Source organism: Nannobrachium achirus (assembly GCF_963921795.1).
Source record: "Nannobrachium achirus genome assembly, chromosome: 16".
Classification (NCBI taxonomy): Eukaryota; Metazoa; Chordata; class Actinopteri; order Myctophiformes; family Myctophidae; genus Nannobrachium; species Nannobrachium achirus.
The window spans coordinates 27,276,788-27,295,722 of record NC_137823.1 but is presented as its reverse complement, the minus strand read 5'-3'; the positions used below and the strand labels follow the sequence as shown (position 1 = coordinate 27,295,722).

Below are 18,935 nucleotides of genomic sequence, written 5' to 3'. Positions count from 1 at the left end.
GGCAGCCAGAAACCTTGTGCATACAGGGTTCCTGCCCAACAGATGATATATATAAAGTAAACTGTGTAAGATGTGTGTTACCATGGACTTATTCAACAGCATCTCTCCAGCTGCCCGTTACTTCTCTTCAGACAGTAATCTGTCCATCTGGCTGATGGGCATAAATCACTAGAGCTTCAGTTTACAGTTTACAGTTTAGGCATTTAGCAGACGCTTTTAATCCAAAGCGACTTACAATAAGCAGATAATACATCACTATAATAAACAAGATAATATTTCAGAGCATCAACAACAATAAACAAATGTATATGAATATCAATCTACAAAAACAATATAATCAGTAAAGAAAAAGAAAAAAAGGGACACTGCCCAGCATCTATGCCTATGTGGCAATGCTTAAGTGGCATGCACCTGGACCAGTAGGCCAGCAGGCACCCAATATTGTTTTAGTTTTTATGCATTTCTAAGCCAATAATTGATGACCAGTCAGTAGTTCCCACAAAGGACTTTTTGTGTCCAGGCGGGCCACCAATTCCATCCAATCAAGAGAGAGAACCCCATAGATCATTTATCAGCATCAATTTTATAGTGATTCAGTTAAAATTTGGTCTGTCCATTTTATACTTCCAGTTCTCTCTCCTGATTAGATTAAATCGGTATCCCAATATAATTATATATTTTCATTTTAATAAAGAGCAGTTGACAGGGTTGCCAACACTCCTGAATTTGGCAGGAGTCTCCTGAATTTCTCCTGGATTGGGGGATTTCCGTGGCTTTGCATGGCAACACGTGTCATTTCTCCTGGATTTGGTATCAAACTAAAAAAAAATCACCTCAACACAGGAAATTAGCCTACTACGTCTACTATGATTTCTGGAGGAGGACACCTAGACCCCCGCTTAAGGGTTGTGGGCAGTGCATGTAATCATAGTGACTATAGTGAGATATTCACTTACAGTAAGTAGTGAATATTAGTATAGATGGGTCCATTGCTTCAGTTATCAAATCCTGTACACCAACCTTTTGCGGGTTTTTTTTAAGATATGTTTTTGGGGCTTTTTTTATGCCTTTATTGACATGAAACATGGAGAGAGATAGGTACATGCAGTAAATACGAATATGGTCTGGCTCAGGAAACGAACCAGCAACCCACTGCAGGCTACACAAAGCCTACGTGGTATGTGCCCAGACCAGTAGGCCAGCAGGCGCCCCAACTCTTTTTGAGTCATAAAACTACAAACGTTAACGCAAAAAAAAAGCATTGTGTAAACAGAGCTGAATTGAAGAAGACTTTATTAGAAGTTTGCATAGGAAAAGGTACAGTTTCATGACGGTACAGTTCACTGGTACAAGGTCTACTAAAAGGAGATCCATGAAAAGACTAAGCTTATTTCCACAGTAAATAAGCTTAGCTATGTCACATTGTGACATTTTATATACACTACAGGGTTTCCATGAGGCTACAGGCTGCAGCAAAACACTTCGATTTCAATCCAAAGGCCATAATTAAATGTTGCACAAAGACGTTAATGTGGTGCCTTTTCTACAGACTCTATCTCCTCTGCCCACTCTCACACAACCAGCGGGCGACGCCGTCCATACGATGTGCATACGACGTCCAAGTCAGACCTGCCACACCCCAAAAAACAACCTAAAAACAGCGTTCGCACGCCGTCTATACGACGTGCAAACGCCGTCCAAAGTCAGACGTCCATACACAGACCTCACCACCAGTCGTCGCAAAAACACGCATTTTGCTGCCTTGAAACCGGACCATTGAAATAAATACAACGCCGGCACAAAATACAACTATACAACAACATAAATATTCGAGACTTTGTGGTGATGATGACGATTTTACAAGTAGGCTTGAAATAAGTAAACTTCCTCCTACTTTCTATGTAAATAAACGTTTATTCAAACATTTACTTGTGATATTTTATGTGATGTGAACCTGACTGTCGCCGTCCAATCCTCATGCAAATGAAGTTGAAAGAGTGTATTTTCCGTGGTATTTTCATTTGCATGAGATTGGACGCGACGGTCGCCACCTGGTGGGCAGAGGACAGAATACACACGTGTGTGTGTGTGTGTGTGTGTGTGTGTGTGTGTGTGTGTGTGTGTGTGTGTGTGTGTGTGCGCGCGTGCGTGTGTGCGTGCGTGCGTGCGTGGCCAGCTGATGAGAAAAGCACCAGCGGCAGCGTATAATATAATCATGACATTCAAACATCTAGACAAGCAGCAACAGCAACAACAAACCATAGGCAAATAGGCCTATGCTGTTAAAGTTCTTCTTTTCTTTTTCTTTTTTCTTTTGTAACGTTGTTTGTTGTTCCTGTAATAAGACAAAGACTCTCAAGCAGCGAGTAGCTCGATGAGTTAGGATACTGAGCTGATAAGCTAGAGGCCGTGGGTTCGAATCCCACTAGAGCCTTTACTTTAAAGACTGATTTCCAGCAGATTAACTTTAAAAGCAGCACAGAAAGCATTGTAAGGCGACCTCGACGTGCTGGACTGGTAATGCGGTCTGTGACTATTAACACTAGATTATAGACTACTATTATCCTACTAGCTCCAAAAATGTAAAATACTCCAGTGAAGTAAAAGTATCAATACTGCAATATAGAAAAACTCTAAGTAAAAATCCAGAATTCTGCCAATGTTTTTTTCAATGGGAATCGAGACGTTTGCATAAAAAAGTGATTCCCAAACATTTCTGTGTCTGAGCAGCGCTGATTGGCTGTCAGGACGTATAGGGTGGAGCCGGGGGAAGCGAATGTCGCTTCTCTCCTCCGACCCTCCGAGCGGCGGTCACACCTTGCCAAATTGAAACAAATTTCAACTTGGCAAGAATTTCAACTTGGCAAGGTGTGACCGCCGCTCGGAGGGTCGGAGGCCCCCGGGAAAACAAATAAAACTAGAGATATTAAATAAAAACAATATGCAATAATTCTCAAAAAGCACAGTATTCAGCATTAGGCCTACAGATAAGGCAAACATGACATGATGCAATATTGACACATTAACACTACAGCTAAATCAATCATGGTGATCAAGCATGTGAGACAGCGGGGCTTGCACTTGAAAATATCAATAACTTTATTGTTGTCCAGACCATCAGCTAAGTCTCTGTCAAACGCTAGGAGACAGATTATTTAGGTGAACGGTTGCATCGTACTGCGCGCACATTTGATTCTTTTTACACCGGAAAATAATGTTGAACATTGCATGTTGTCATGGGAAGTGTATTTAGTGCCTATAAGAAGTAATGGACAAGTGTCTGAGCATACATCCAAAACCTTAAGTAGTGTGTCAAATGTATCTCCCTTGCCTTTGATATCAAGGTGAGTCCAAAATGAAGCAAGCTCATGTGTCCAAACCCTCCACCCCTGCCACCCCATGAAGATAAAAGCAGATCTGCATCCATATTGGCAAGAGTCACTCTATTGAATGAGCCTGCCCTTGAATGGACAAGAAACAGCAAATTGCAAATCTGAAGCTCACTTTCAGAAACACCACCTGTACAGGATCAGTCCTGCTGTATTTTGCCCACCTGAGCCCCACGTTTAAAGGAGTAGTTCACCCCCAAAAGGACTTATTTTCTATTGATTACTGACACCTTGGAGACTTTAGTTCTTTTGACGCATTCCCAAGACAATAATTTGATTACAAAACATGTACACCCTTCCGGAATCAATGAGGGTTAATTTACTATAATATATATTTTTTGTCTTAGGAATGCGGCAAATAAAAATAATTTTTTTTTTGAACTCAAGCCTCCATGGCGTGAGTAATCAATAGAAAAAAAGTCATTTTGGGGGTGAACTACGTACTACTCCTTTAATGTGTTGGAAAGCCGTGAACAGCGCTGTGCGTACAGCCTGTATTAAAATGCATCTCTCTCTCTCTCTCTCTCTCTCTCTCTCTAGTGGTGTCTCTCGTCCTCTGTTGTGGACCTGTTCAACCAGAAGGTGAGACAACTTCAGTGCATTGCATTATGGGTAGTGTAGTACAGACGCTTTGTCCAGCCTCTATAAAACACACTTGGGTCGAGGGAAGCCGGGCGGGGAGATATATTTATTGCGGTCCGTAGGAAAACCAGCAGATCCTTTCCGTCAGGCCGTAACGCCTCAATGTCTATAGCTGACCTGTTCTTACATCACATTGTTGACTGTCACACTCCATTTATGACCAAGACAGGTAGACAGCCTGTTCTGGCAATCACATATGGAGAATCCTCATCAATATTAAAGGAAAGGTAACAGAACGGGCTCTACTGTGTCAAAAGAACTGTGACATAATTGTGAAAATATTTGCCAATGCAACTATACCCTGAAAGGGTTAATATTGAGAGCTGTAGGAAGAAGGTGGTCCCAACTCCCGAAGCACCGCCCAGCCGCCTTGGAAAGTGACGAGTAGAAACCGCTTGTCACTTGTGGAATGTTGGTCACGTGACCAATGGAAGTCAGTGGAGAATTGGCCGTGGGAATTACGATATATATACTCTAATGATACAGTAAATACATAACTTTGTCAGCGACCATGACCAACGATATGTATGCTATCACACGTTGTGTCATGTTTTGTAATTGACCGGACTGATTTCGCTGTATTCATGCTGAGACACTTTCTACAGTCGCGAGGGGCGGGTCTTGACTTTGCTCCAGGCTTTGCGGACAGCGGCTGCTGTTCGCTGTTCATGCCGTGCTGAGAGTGTGGGACGAACAAGCCATTGTGACTCTGTGATTTTTATGGAGCTTTTCTTTCCTGGGCCGTTCCTGGGACAAAATAAGATGATAGGGGACAGCCGGACAGGGCGACTATTTGTGAGGATAAGTTAATAATAATTAGAAGATAGAGTTAAAATAAAACATTAAACCAAGCACTTTGACCGAGGCTTGTCATCATTATGAGTGGATGAGAGCCGCTCGCCCTCTCGCATCTATGTGCAGCCTGCAGTGAGTCGAGTGTAAAGTAACTAAGTATAGCCTAAATTTACTCAAGTACTGTACTTAAAGGAGTAGTTCACCTCCAAAATGACTTTTTTCCTATTGATTACTCATGCCATGGAGAGTAGAGTTCAATACATTTTTTTTGGTTTTTGTCACATTCAAAGACAAAAATTTGATTCGAGTAAATTTACCCCATTGATTCCGGATGGGGACCCGTTTCGAAACAGGTCCCCATCCGGAACGAATGGGGGTAAATTTATTGTTATCACATTTTTGTCTTAGGAATGTGACAAAAACCACAAAATATTATTGAACTCTACTCTCCATGGCATGAGTAATCAATAGGAAAAAAGTCATTTTGGGGGTGAACTACTCCTTTAACACACTCTGTTTAAGTGTGTTAAAGGATGCTGCCAATGTGTGGCACTCGTTAAAAACACCAGATACACAATAAAAATGATAGTAACTTATAACTATAACTTATATTAATACTAAAATATAAGTAAGAATAATAAAGTACAAAGATGCTTTAACTTAATTAAAATCAGCCGACCGACCACACCACCTTTGATATGAGGTCCTCTGTTAGATGCTTTACCTTAATTAAAATCAGCCGACCGACCACACCACCTTTGATATGAGGTCCTCTGTTTTTACGTTTTTGCCTTTTAATCCAATTTGTCTTGAAGAACCCGTGTTGCCTTTTACAGTTTGTAATCTTTAAACCGAGGACCAGACCTCATATCAAAGGTGGTGTGGTCGTCTGATTTTAATTAAGTTAAAGCACCTTTGCACTTTATTATTCTTACTTATATTTTATTGTTGAAGTTATAAGTTACTATAATTTTTATTGTGTATACTATTTGGTGATTTTAACAAGTGCCACATGTTGATACTGAATGCTCTGGGTACCTACACCATTACACCTACAGCTACTGTACACACCTGATCCAAGTCATCTTGGTACTGTATTTCATATTGTTATCCTATATTCACTATAGTGTCATGTCTTCCAGTGTCAGTGAAAGTCAGTCCTGAAAGCTCTCAGTACTTTGAGCGTGAAACCATCTCTCTGAGCTGCGAGGACGAAGGTAAGCCTGTGTCCTGGGATGTGAAGAGAAACACCAGCAGGGAAGTGAATGCAGCCTGCAGTGTATGGGGGAAAACTGGTATGTAGGAGGAAGTGGGTATTTTGTATGTATTTGTCTCTGGTTTTGTGTCTTTGTAGTTGAATGTTACAGTGTTTTTTATTTAGCTAAGGTAGAATAAAATATGCTGCAATTTGCAATGGAATTAAATATTCACTCTTTCTACTATCCGGATAATTCTACTGTACTATCACCTTGGTGAATTGTATCATGAATTTATCAAATAAATCAAATCAAATCAAATCAAAAGACGGACGGATGGATGGACAGATAAAGTATATATGTTTTAATTATCTTTCCCTTGTGATTCTGTGTAGAATCATGCACCATAAAAAACGCATATGCAGTGGACAGTGGAGTGTACTGGTGTCAGTCCAAGACAGGAGGAGTCAGCCGTTCCATCAACATTACCATCTCTGGTACAATCAATATCATTACATCAATATCATCATTATGGAGCGCAGGAAGGATGACGTAGCTAGTTCAGGGGGGAGATCTCAGAGGTTGGCGGCGCGCCCCAGGTGGGCGGAGTCCTATATTCCGCCCCCCCCCCCCTACTCAGAATATATCAAGGGTGCTAACCTGTTCAGTATTCAGTTGCCAAACTCAGCGCTGCAGGATGCACACAGGTGCCACCGTGTTGCTGCAGGTAGCTGTGCTGCTGCCAAACCGCTCGGAGTGGGTGCCTAACTGGCTGAGTATTTCTGGCTGTTTCTGCTATTTACTATCGCCTAATTCATGTTCTTAGCTGCCAAACCTAGAAGCTGTGATCTTGGCCAGGTTGTATGGGAAGTTTGAGATTGTTATTCTGGTAATCGCTGAATTTTAAACTACTGTTTCAAGGTTCATATTGTCTTGCTAACGTTGTTGGTGCCCAGCTGAATTCTGTACTTCAGTCGTTTGTTGCTAAAGCTAATTTAAAGGTGCTACAGGCTTTGCTAACGTGCTAAAAGTAAACTCAGGATCATAGAAAGTTGGCTGTGGCTACGGGCTAAATGCCAACTTATTTTTGCCCTGGTGGGCCTTTGCTGGGCGACCATGAGTTAAGGTAATCTCAGTCGTTGGGTTTGTCGATAATAGCGACAGTGCTTTGCAACTGCGCGGGCCGTATCGGCTAGCGTGGAGCAACAGGTTTAATGTATAGTCAGCTAGGTGCTAGCTGGTGGCTATTGTTAGCCGGCTACTTCGGTAAGGATGCTGTTAGCTAGTAAACTACGTGCTAGCCATGTCAAGGCATAGAGCGGCGGCCCGCGTGAAAACGTGGCCCCCGTAGCAAGTAATGAATCACGCCAGGAGGATTCAGTTTGTAGGTTGCGGGTGTCTGTAACGGCAGCATTTACCTAGCATCCGAGCTAGCCGAGTTCACGTCAAGCGGTGGTTTACGGCAGGACGCTCGTCAGCGCATGCTAAGCATTGGGGATGGGAAATGTAGTTCTCTAGCATGTCATGCTTCGGGTGCTAGTGGTTGCACATACACAACATGTAGGCAACATGTGTTTAGAGGAGCGCTAATAAACATCAACCTCTGTAGTTAAAGTACGTTGTCAAGAGCGACCTATTGCATCGGTCATAACCGGCACACCGCTCATGAGACACGGCGACGGATACGTACCGCGCTCCGCGGGAGGTTTCAGTAAAAGACGTGAGTCGCCTCTCTTGAGAAGCTGATAAAGGGTGTATCTCTGCTCGACCGGTGGGTAATCGCGAGGCTGAAAAACGTTTCACTGGTACATATTTTGTTCTGATAATAGCATATTGGGCACACTTCTGCTGGTATGGAGCAGCCACGTGTTATTACTGGAATTTGTTTGTCACTCAGCCCCCTTGCTGGGGTGCTCTGGGCTTCTCTTTCAGTTTCAGCATCCATCAGCTGCAGCTTTTTCCTCGCATCGCAGGCTGTTAGCTGGGGTTTGATAAGTTCTAAGTTGTCAGTGGCACTGCTTTACTAAATGCTAATATAAATAGGCCAATTGTAGCTGCTGCCGCAGTCGGATAATGTCACGTCTCCGTGGTTTCGGCTGAGGCTAGCTCAACTCAAGCTGCTAAGGCTGCTGTTATGGCTGCTAATAATTACAACGGATGCTACTGCTTGTAGGATGCTGACATCATGTTTATCTGGGCAGTTCGTGCTCAGCTGCCACGTGACCAGGTTATAGGGAAATTTGGGATTGTGGATTCTGGTAAAATTTGCGGTGTTCTAGTACTGCTTCATCAAGGTTGTGGGTCTCCGTTTTGTTGCTAATTCCCAGCTGATTTCTGCAGTGCAGTATCTGCTGATCCAAGGCGACAGTTGTTGCTGCTAAGCTATTTAATGTGTTTGTGCCGCTGTTGTCGCTAAGCTAACTTAATGGTGCCTTCGTGGGCCATTGCTTGCTACCGTTCGCTAAGTAGTCGGGGATCCACATGCCCAAAAGCTCAAGGAATAGGGTTGAACCTGTGATGTTCTGCCGCACTTTTTATTTCTGTTTTATCTATTAGTTTGGTCATTAAGGTCCACAGAATGAGAGGCCTGCTCTGTCGGAAACATCGCGAAAAAAAGTTATGGACATTTGTATATTCACTGTCCCATTGACTCCACTAGAAATATTAAAAAAAGAAAATAAATCTGCTTTAAGTAGCATGTGAGGGGTCAAACTAGGGGTTCCTCGTCATTCTGAATCCATTGCAAGCATTTGTTTTGCATGAAAAACATTCCTTGGGCAAAATATTGGCAACTTAACACTGTGAAAAGTGATGAGTCATCACTTTTTTCCCACTTTTCACAGTTCTGGGTGGCCAAGATTTTGCCCAAGGAATGTTCTTCATGCAAAACAAATGCTTACAATGGATTCAGAATCATGAAGAACCCCTAGTTTGACCCCTGACATGCTACTTAAAGCAGATTTATTTTTATTTTTTAAATATTTCTAGTGGAGTCAATGGGACAGAAATATACAAATGTCTATAACTTTTTTTTGCGATGTTTCCGGCAGAGCAGGCCTCTCATTCTGTGGACCTTAATGACCAAACTAATAGATAAAACAGAAATAAAAAGTGCGGCAGAACATCACAGGTCCCCTCCCATTTTGGTGACTGGATCCCCGGCTATAATGAATGTGTGTGTGAATTGGTTAATGTAATGAATGTGTGTGTGAATGTAATGAATGTGTGTGTGAATGGGTGAATGTAATGCTCAATCTCTCTAAAGCATCTTGGATAAAGGCGCCATATATAAATGCACCATTTACCATTTATGCTTTTGCTGTCCTCGCTTATTGTAAATGACTCTGATTTAACAGTATAGTCTTATGTCTTAACAAGGCTTTTGCCTCCTAGAGGGACTTGATGGAATTGATGCCTTTGTGTGTTTTTATACCTGATCTTTCTCTTAGCTGTGTATAGTTGAGGAGGTCTGACCATTGAACTGAATTTGATTACTTTCATTGTTTTTATTATTATTTAAACACATATTTTAAAATATGTTTTCCTTGCAATGTAGCACTTTGAGATCTTTGTCAAATATAAAGTCGTACATATAAAATGTATTATTATTATTATTATTATTAGTATTACAGCAAGGAGCTGTAATACAAATGAATACTGTACATACATTGTTTAAATGCATATATGTTTTCATAATATTATGTGTAAATATTTTTGAATAAAGAAATGGCTGTCAACGATGTTCACAAACAGTTCAGTTATAAGAAATGTGTTAAGAAAGCAGTTTAGACATGTTATTTATGACCCACATGATTTAATCCCATGTAATGGTCTTTTCTATAATCCATCCATGATGTCATCACAACACATTTACTGTGTTGTTGTTCACTACAGTAGTGGTTCTCAAGTGGGGTTCGGGGACCCCCAGGGGTCCTTGAGGGGTTCTCATCCCACAACCTTAATTAGAATTGCCCCGTGTGTGTGTGTGTGTGTGTGTGTTTCCATCTGTAACTCCACGTTCAGCAGTTGTTCAATTGTCTAAAAAACATAATACAAAAATCAATAACGCATGTACCTTGCCCAACATCAACTTTATCACCTTCAGATGTGTCTCTACTTCTCATAATCCCCAAATGTTTAAAATATTTTCCCAAATTTTGGCCTGTAGGCAGCTTTGTCCTGTGATGCGAATTACATCACAAATGGGCGTCGACAAGCAGCACACTCCCAGTCCGGGGGCACTTCCAGAGAGAGCAACATCACAGTCTGTCTGCTTCACACCAAGGGGGACAAACAGGCACACACACAAAGGGGCCAGGCCCCCGCAGGGGGCTGTAGGCTAGTCTACAGTAAATGAGCTCATAGCATCGCAAACAGTCTGAACCACTACAATTCTATTTGAAAAGAGCAGCTCTACAAGCTCACAGTGTGTCACTGTGGACGCTTGTAGATCTGCTAGTTTGGAAATCTTATGAAACATCTTGAAAATATATGGGGGAAAAGATGAATGGGCCTACTAACGGCGGTTTGATCCAGTCTAGGTGGAAACCACAAGCAGAAGAAGCGGTGTCGCTTTGTTTTGGTTCCCTCCGTGTTTCCCCAATCCCTGTTAAAATGCTCCAGTAGCCTAGTGTAGTCTTGCCACTCGCTACGAGTTGGACTAAAAGTTGCATATACCAAACACATTTTTCAAAAGCAAAACTACTCCGCATCAAGGGGTTTATTAGGTAGGCCCTAAAAGTATGTCCTTGAGCACAGGGGAACTATTTTGGGTTAAAACTGAATCCGGTGGATAGTTCCGGCAAATTGTAGTCCCTTGAGAACTACAACATGACGTAAAGTGGTTTCCTCTCCCGACCGGATCAAACCTCGAAAAGTGAAGCTGTTAAGTATGGGCGTCGACAAGCAGCACACTCCCAGTCCGGGGGCACTTCCAGAGAGAGCAACATCACAGTCTGTCTGCTTCACACCAAGGGGGACAAACAGGCACACACACAAAGGGGCCAGGCCCCCGCAGGGGGCTGTAGGCTAGTCTACAGTAAATGAGCTCATAGCATCGCAAACAGTCTGAACCACTACAATTCTATTTGAAAAGAGCAGCTCTACAAGCTCACAGTGTGTCACTGTGGACGCTTGTAGATCTGCTAGTTTGGAAATCTTATGAAACATCTTGAAAATATATGGGGGAAAAGATGAATGGGCCTACTAACGGCGGTTTGATCCAGTCTAGGCGGAAACCACAAGCAGAAGAAGCGGTGTCGCTTTGTTTTGGTTCCCTCCGTGTTTCCCCAATCCCTGTTAAAATGCTCCAGTAGCCTAGTGTAGTCTTGCCACTCGCTACGAGTTGGACTAAAAGTTGCATATACCAAACACATTTTTCAAAAGCAAAACTACTCCGCATCAAGGGGTTTATTAGGTAGGCCCTAAAAGTATGTCCTTGAGCACAGGGGAACTATTTTGGGTTAAAACTGAATCCGGTGGATAGTTCCGGCAAATTGTAGTCCCTTGAGAACTACAACATGACGTAAAGTGGTTTCCTCTCCCGACCGGATCAAACCTCGAAAAGTGAAGCTGTTAAGTATGACATCATTTTGTAGGCAGAGGAGAATTTCTGCCCCCAGTTTCCGTGAATCTTTTTACTATTTTTACTATTTACACATTTTTCTTCTCTTTGTTGTTGAAAGGAAAGTGTTAGAATTATACTTTAGTCGTTATTTTTTAGTCGTTTTTTTAAATAGCGAGGGACAGAAAATGCTCTGGGGGCAGATTCTCCTCTGCCTACAAAATGTCACGGCTTAAAAGCCCTTTCCTGGTGTCACTTAATATTCCCCATTCATTTTCGCCATAGACTTTTACAAAACTATTTATAACAATTATGTTAAGCCTCGAACCGAGCCATCCGGGATGAAGGTGAATCATGACCATACAACCTTTGATCCTATATGAAAACATATTTTAATATTACATTATTTGATATACTACATTTAATAACTACCCTTTGTTTAGCGATTTTCAAAATGTTCTTTTCATAGAAACAAAGGTTTTATGGTCATGATTCACCTCCATCCTGGATGGCTCGGTTCGAATATCAAGTGACACCAGGAATCTACTTCCGCTGGATGCTCTGACATGAGAATGTTTGAGAACCACTGGCCTACAGCACCACCTAGTGGGCTCATCCATTAAACCCAGTTACTATGGTTCCAACTCTTTCCATCCATCCTCAAGACCACCTGATTGATTCTGAGTGGATATCGTTCATTAAATCTAAACCAACATTTTGTTTACAATATTTAACAGTTTACTTCCAGTGTGTCTTCTGGCTGGTGAGGTCATACTGTACACCTGACACTGATGATACAATGTCTGAGCAGTCTGCCACTGGTGGTATCAGGACACATTACAGTATTGTGATAGTGACATGCATAAAATGAATGGGAAATCGAGATCGGATCAGATAGGACTTTTCTGTTTGGATGTTTGGGCTGTCAAGACCAGAAAGTAGTTTTTTGCCACTCAGTAGGTGTTCCTGCATAACTTCCTGGTATGATGATGTCACACACATACCCTCTATAGAACAATGCTGCAATGTGCTGCTTGCAAACAGACTTTAGGACCATGTCAATCTCCAAGGTGGATCTGGGATCCCTTTACTTCCAAACAGTGTCTTTGATTCAATGTTCAGCATTTTCTACTAAGTTATATTGTATTAACAGACTCAGCCATACGGACACAATTACATTTTATTAATAAAACAAGTTCCATTGTGAGGCTTTAAACAGTGCAAATTCAATGGCAATACGTAGGCTTCCTGCTGTATTTTAATGAAGGCTAATACAAAATGGCAAGTTGAGGCACATTTGTTAGTAGAAAATGCATTAACGTGTCAAATATTTACATTTCAACATCAAGGCACTTTGAAGTACATTACATAAATCATTCAAGCATTGAGACATTACAGTGTAATATTGTTACAACAGACCACAGTACAGGTTATTATATAGCATTACATTGGAGTAACAACAGCTATTATATAGCATCACATTACAGTGGTGTGACAACAGTTCAGACTATTATATACAGTAGCAAACCAGAAGCAGAGCTCTTCAGAACACAGGTCTCCACCAGGAGAGGAATGTTGGTTTTTGGCATGCATGGTTTGGTATTGACTGATCAACAGGGATGGCAACATTGGAGGGGTCCAGAATAGTGGAAATGTGCGTGCAAAACGTCACCAAAATCAGAATGGAATATAAAAAATCTGAAAGACCTTTTTTGTTTAATGACTATAGAGATACTGTATACTGATTTGTGTGATTTTTGGACAAAACCTGTAGGAGTACTGTCCAAAAATATGTTTTGCACAGATTGGCCTCCTGGTGGCGCTATAACAGGACCATGTGAAAGATTTGGGGCAGAGGTTCTGCTCTAGCACCCAGGGGAATACACGTACAGTTCATGACATCAATGTTGTCATTCCATCCTGAGACCCACACTGTCAACTTTTGACAACTTTTACATTTTTTACTAATTTCTACATAATACAAATAAAATAAAATATGTAAAAAAAAAAAGTACAAATGGAACCAAATGGACCCTTACAGTCCATAACTCTGAGCTCAGTGATCTTATAGATCAGGTATTTTCCAGAACAGAGAAGCTAGGGTTCATGTGGTTAAAGGAGCTACAGGTGGGCCTTAAAAAAAGAAAGAATATAATTTTAAATATCATATTAAAGCATTCTGATAACAGTAGCTTCCTTACAACGACTAAAATAACAGTGTGGACCGCAATCTCTGTATTCACATTCACAGTTTCACACTGTTAGCTGCTAAATTGCACAGAGGGTGTTCTTACTAAAGAATTGAAGGCAAAAAGAATAAAAAAAACTAGCCCTTACCCGTTCAAAGATATATGAGCTCTGAAATGATGTGCAGTGTGTGGGTTATGGGGTGCACTGTGCACAGTATATGAGGGATGGAAAGTAACTTTAACTGGTGCTTGCATGATAAAATGTAGGAAATACCCGTTTCGTTTAATGGCTACAGAGATACCGTGTACCGATCTACATGATTTTTAACAACATCTGTAACAGGCCAGACACCACACACACACACACACACACACACACACACACACACACACACACACACACACACACACACACACACACACACACACACACACACACACACACACACACACACACACACACACACACACACACACACACACACACACACACACACACACACACACACACACACACACACACACACACACACACACGCACACGCTGCCTCATGCTAGATGCAGAAAAAATGCTAATATACAGCATATGATTTGTGAAAGTGACAAACAGGCTTCACAGTTATGTCAGGTGTGTTCATATGCTTTGATAATGTGTCCACCCGTTTGATGCCAGGCCTAGACACTAATGAATCCTGGCTACTCCACTGTTCAACTTGTAGCGCTAGCGTTGTACCATCAACTCCAAGTCTCTTGATCAAGGACACGTCGAGTCAAACATAGTGAAAATAGACGATCTACAGCAGGGGTCTTCAACGTTTTCAGACCAAGGACCCCTTAGCTGAGAGAGAGATGAAGCAGGGACCCCTTAGTTGAGAGAGAGATGAAGCAGGGATCCCTTAGTTGAGAGAGAGATGAAGCAGGGACCCCTTAGTTGAGAGAGAGATGAAGCAGGGACCCCTTAGCTGAGAGAGAGATGGAGCAGGGACCCCTTAGTTGAGAGAGAGATGAAGCAGGGACCCCTTAGTTGAGAGACAGATGAAGCAGGGACCCCTTAGTTGAGAGAGAGATGAAGCAGGGACCCCCACAACCTGTTCATAGATTCCATATAGTTTCATTGTTTGACAGCACAATCATCAGTGTATTTTGGATTCATGTCAATTTGTGTTTTCAGATATTTAACCACTTGAACCGTCAATACTTAATACACTTGACCTTTCACTCTGTACTTAGTCTGCTCTTTTTCCCCTCTACACCAAACCTCTTGGCAAAAATTGCGAGGCGTTGTGAGCTTGTAGAATGGCTATTTTTGGCTAAAGTTCTCAGAATATGACGCTAGGGTTCAAGTGGTTAATATAAAAAAGGAGAAAAAAAAGGTTTCTATCACACAAAGATTTGGAGGACCCCCTACGGGTCCTGGACCCCCTGTTGAAGACCCCTGATCTACAAGCTTACAACATGATCACAATATTTGCAATTTGTTATATGAGAACATACTGCTTTCTTTTCTTCTCTTTTTGATCTGTGTTGTGAAACACAGATCCAATACACAGGTCCCGAAATTGCCCTGAAAGCCATGTGACCATGAATCGCTTGAATCACATCCTTTGTAACGCAAACGGCACCGCGTCCAATTGAAACTAACGTGCTGTGTCAGCACAACGACCATAATTAGTAGGCTTAAAAATAATTTATAATATATGTAATGTATATATATGTTCTAAAAATATATGTAAATTCTCTCTATATATGTAAATTCTAGTTTATACACATGTTACCCTGAGTTACATTTGTACCTGAGTACTGCATATACAATCATACTGAATCCTTGCAGGGTAGAGTGGTTCAGTGAATGTGTTCTGGAAGGCGTAGAGAATAGAGATGTGTCAGTGAGTCCAATGGAAATCTGATGAGAAAACAAGACAGTAAACATTAACCACATTAAATTATAAAACTAAAACATAATTCATTCACTGAGAGAGAGAGAGAGAGAGAGAGAGAGAGATTATTATTATTATTATTAGGAACAGACAAACTAAAGACCCATTAAACTAAAAGGCCCATTATTACATTTTCTAGCCCAGAAAAAAAAATCATCATTATCAATGTCACACGAGGGAAAGCTTAAATTGCAGTTATGCAAGTAAATAAATGCAATAAATGTTCAAATCGGTCCTCAGCTAAATACTGTAGCATTCTACTGTAGGCTAACAGCACTGTGTACTGGGGCTGGAAGCAAGCTGTTTCACAGTAGGGGTGGGAATTTTCGTTCATTTCCGTGAACCGAATCATCGTTCGTTCGTTCACAAGATAGATTCGGTCATGATCGTTCAATCGGTCTTTCACAACTTTCGGGAAGCGGGGGCGGGGTTATTGGAGCCGGCGTTGAGCCGGTCGTCACATCATTCTTGTTCAGAGCCGTGACCGATAATCAGTCGAGTTCAGTCAGTCAGTCAGTCAGTCAGTCAGTCAGTCAGTCAAGCACAAGCAGTCAAAAACACACCTCTTTCCTCTCTGCCTGACTGTTTCGGTCAGATGACACGACAGACTCTGCATGCCTGGCCTGCCTGCTGCCTATATTGTGAACGTGACCTGACGAAGATGATGTATTGACATCGAAACGTCGCTTTTCCCTGCAGTGCCCTGCACCCCCCTGCACCCTAAAAGAATAAAAATCGGAGTAGGCTACTTTTTCCACGCACGCATATCAATCAAAAACATTCACACCGTCGCCTCACGCCGCTTCTATCATTATAAAGCGGCCAACATCACTCAAAAGCGCAAATGAACATTTCACCCGTTCAGAGAATGAACGATTATCCCTTACCATTACGTTCACACTTCATGAATTAACATGACACTGGCTCAATGGTCCATTGTATGAGATGAGATGTGTTACTATTGTAGGATAGATTAATGCCATAGTGTTTTCTATGGCTTATCTTTTAGCATTCTTTTGTATAGAACTGTACCGCTTTTTTTTGCAAACTTAATAAAGTATTCAGTCAGTCAGTCAGTCAGTCAGTCAGTCAGTCAGTCAGTCTGCAGTCTCGTAGGGTAGGCTAGTAATCAGGCTAGTAATTAGAACATCCCGTTCAAAGAATGAACGATAACACCCTTTTCACTCGCAGGCAGTCAGTCGGTCTCGGTCAATCAATCATCAGTCACAACTCTTCTCGCGGTCGGAGGCACTCTGCTGCTCCGTAACTGTAGGTCCCTGATTTCTGTTCCACACCCCCACGCACACACAGTCCTGCTTCTCTGAGGGAGAGCCCGCCTCCAGCCCACTACAGTGTCCAATAAGGAAAGAGGAACGGTGGAAAGGAGGAACGGAACGGTCGGTCGGGTCTGTCTTCTCTTGTGAGATACGTTGAATGAACCGTCTCTCTCTCTCTCGTCGCATTTGCAACTGAACGCCGTGAACGGTTGAACGGGTCTTTTCCGGATGGTGACCCGTTCGATCTCGTTCACCATAAAGATCCGTTCATTGGAACGGGTCATTCATGACCGACACATCACTATTTCACAGATAATCACCTTGTATTAATAGTGCCTTCTCAGTAATATGCCATTACACTGAGAACTAAGACTGTTCATAATAAAACAGTTTGACACATGTATTCTACAGCACCTCACAGTGGTTTCAGTTCCTGTAACTGTCTCTATTCTGTCTTGATCTAGTCTGTCATTTGTCATTGTCACATCATTTGGTGACGCATTCAATCGCAATCGCTATGGGTGGAGCAGAAGACCACAACTATAGCCATGTTTCCATAAACATATTCGAATTAGGGAAGCAAATTATCAGAAATGCGTATTAAGACAAAGCGAATTTAGCCCGTTTCCATTTGCGGGTGTCATTCAAATTAGCGACGGTCCCATGGGTTGACAGAGTGCTCATCCTGCAAGTTTCAGCGTCCTCTGGAAGGTGGCCGATCTGCAAGCACACAGCGCGGCGCGGAGACGTGGATGCGAGCTGCTCTGAGCTTGTAGATCGGCCACTTTTGGGACGCAACACTGTGTGATGAGGAAGGATTCGCCACGGATGGCTTGACTCCGGGAGGTGAAAACGGGAGGAATTTTCACTCGGTCCGTGTCACTCCGTGTGTAACAAACAACCGGTTTGTTTTGTGGGCTATAAACGCTATACAATGGACGTTAAAGGACCTACACCACGAATTTTCACTTTTTCTATTTTAAAACCTTTTTTTGGGGTCCCACTGGCACATTCTATCCTCACAAAGTCCTATTTCTGACCATTGTGTCTTTCTCTGTTTTTGGGAAGGCAGAGTTGAAAAGCTTTCCACGGGTTCTCAGAACAGTGCTGTTCTGAGAGTTGACGCATGTGACGTCACACGCGTTCCCCCCCCCCCCCCCCCCCCCCCGCCCTTCGGGTAAAAACCAGAGCTACTGTTGTAAACCCAGCCCCTCATTTGTTTCTAATTTGCTTAGCCTCCACCTCCATCTGCAGCTGGCTTACTATTCTGGGGCCGCCATTACTGCTCACTCAGTGCTCTCTCACTCTGCCTCCCTGTATAGTAGACAGAGTCATTTCCTTCTTTTATTCTATCAACATTTTTGCTATCAACATGTCCAAGGAGAAGTCTAACGTTCCTGAATTGCACTATAAATGTGACGTTATAGACTGCGAGGACCCAAGCTTCGTCCCTTCTAACAAGGAAACAAAAGACTATTTTTAATGGCGATGGTCCTGTGGCTGTGAAGAAAACCGTACCATTTAATTTTGGACAGTTACGAAACCCTAGCCCAGATCAAGCTTGGCTTTGCCTTTCCCACAAACCACAAACCAGCCCCGGCCCGCGCCTCCGCGCCTCTCTGGAGCTCGCCGCGGAGCTCGCCGCGATGGCCGGGTGGGTGCGGAGCTCCGCAGCCAGACGGAGGTGCACCGTCTCGGGCTGCGCGAGCAGGGCGAGCGCCCCGGAGCCCGCGGTCAAAAAGTTTGGGAACCACTGTTCTATACTAGGCTATGATGTCCTTGGTTCATTATCGCCAAAATAAACATTGTTCTACCGTGATTGATACGTAGTATGCAGTGAAGAATATAGCCTACAATCAGCGATTCTGAACGTCGATTTTACTATGAAATGAATGCTTCCCTCTGTTTCCCAAACACTGGGTCGGGACCCATTTGAGTCGCGGAGAC

At 42.5% G+C, this 18,935-nt stretch overlaps 1 protein-coding gene across 1 annotated transcript in view; it reads right to left on the bottom strand.

Annotated features, from left to right (window-relative positions):
• Positions 1-15,229: 15,229 nt before the first annotated feature.
• LOC308301379 (butyrophilin-like protein 2) overlaps positions 15,230-18,935 on the bottom strand; it is a 45,693-nt gene continuing 41,987 nt past the window's right edge. Inside the window, exon 7 of the mRNA XM_080745347.1 lies at positions 15,230-15,677. The gene's annotated coding sequence lies outside the window, so the exon portion shown is untranslated. The remainder of the gene's footprint in view (positions 15,678-18,935) is intronic.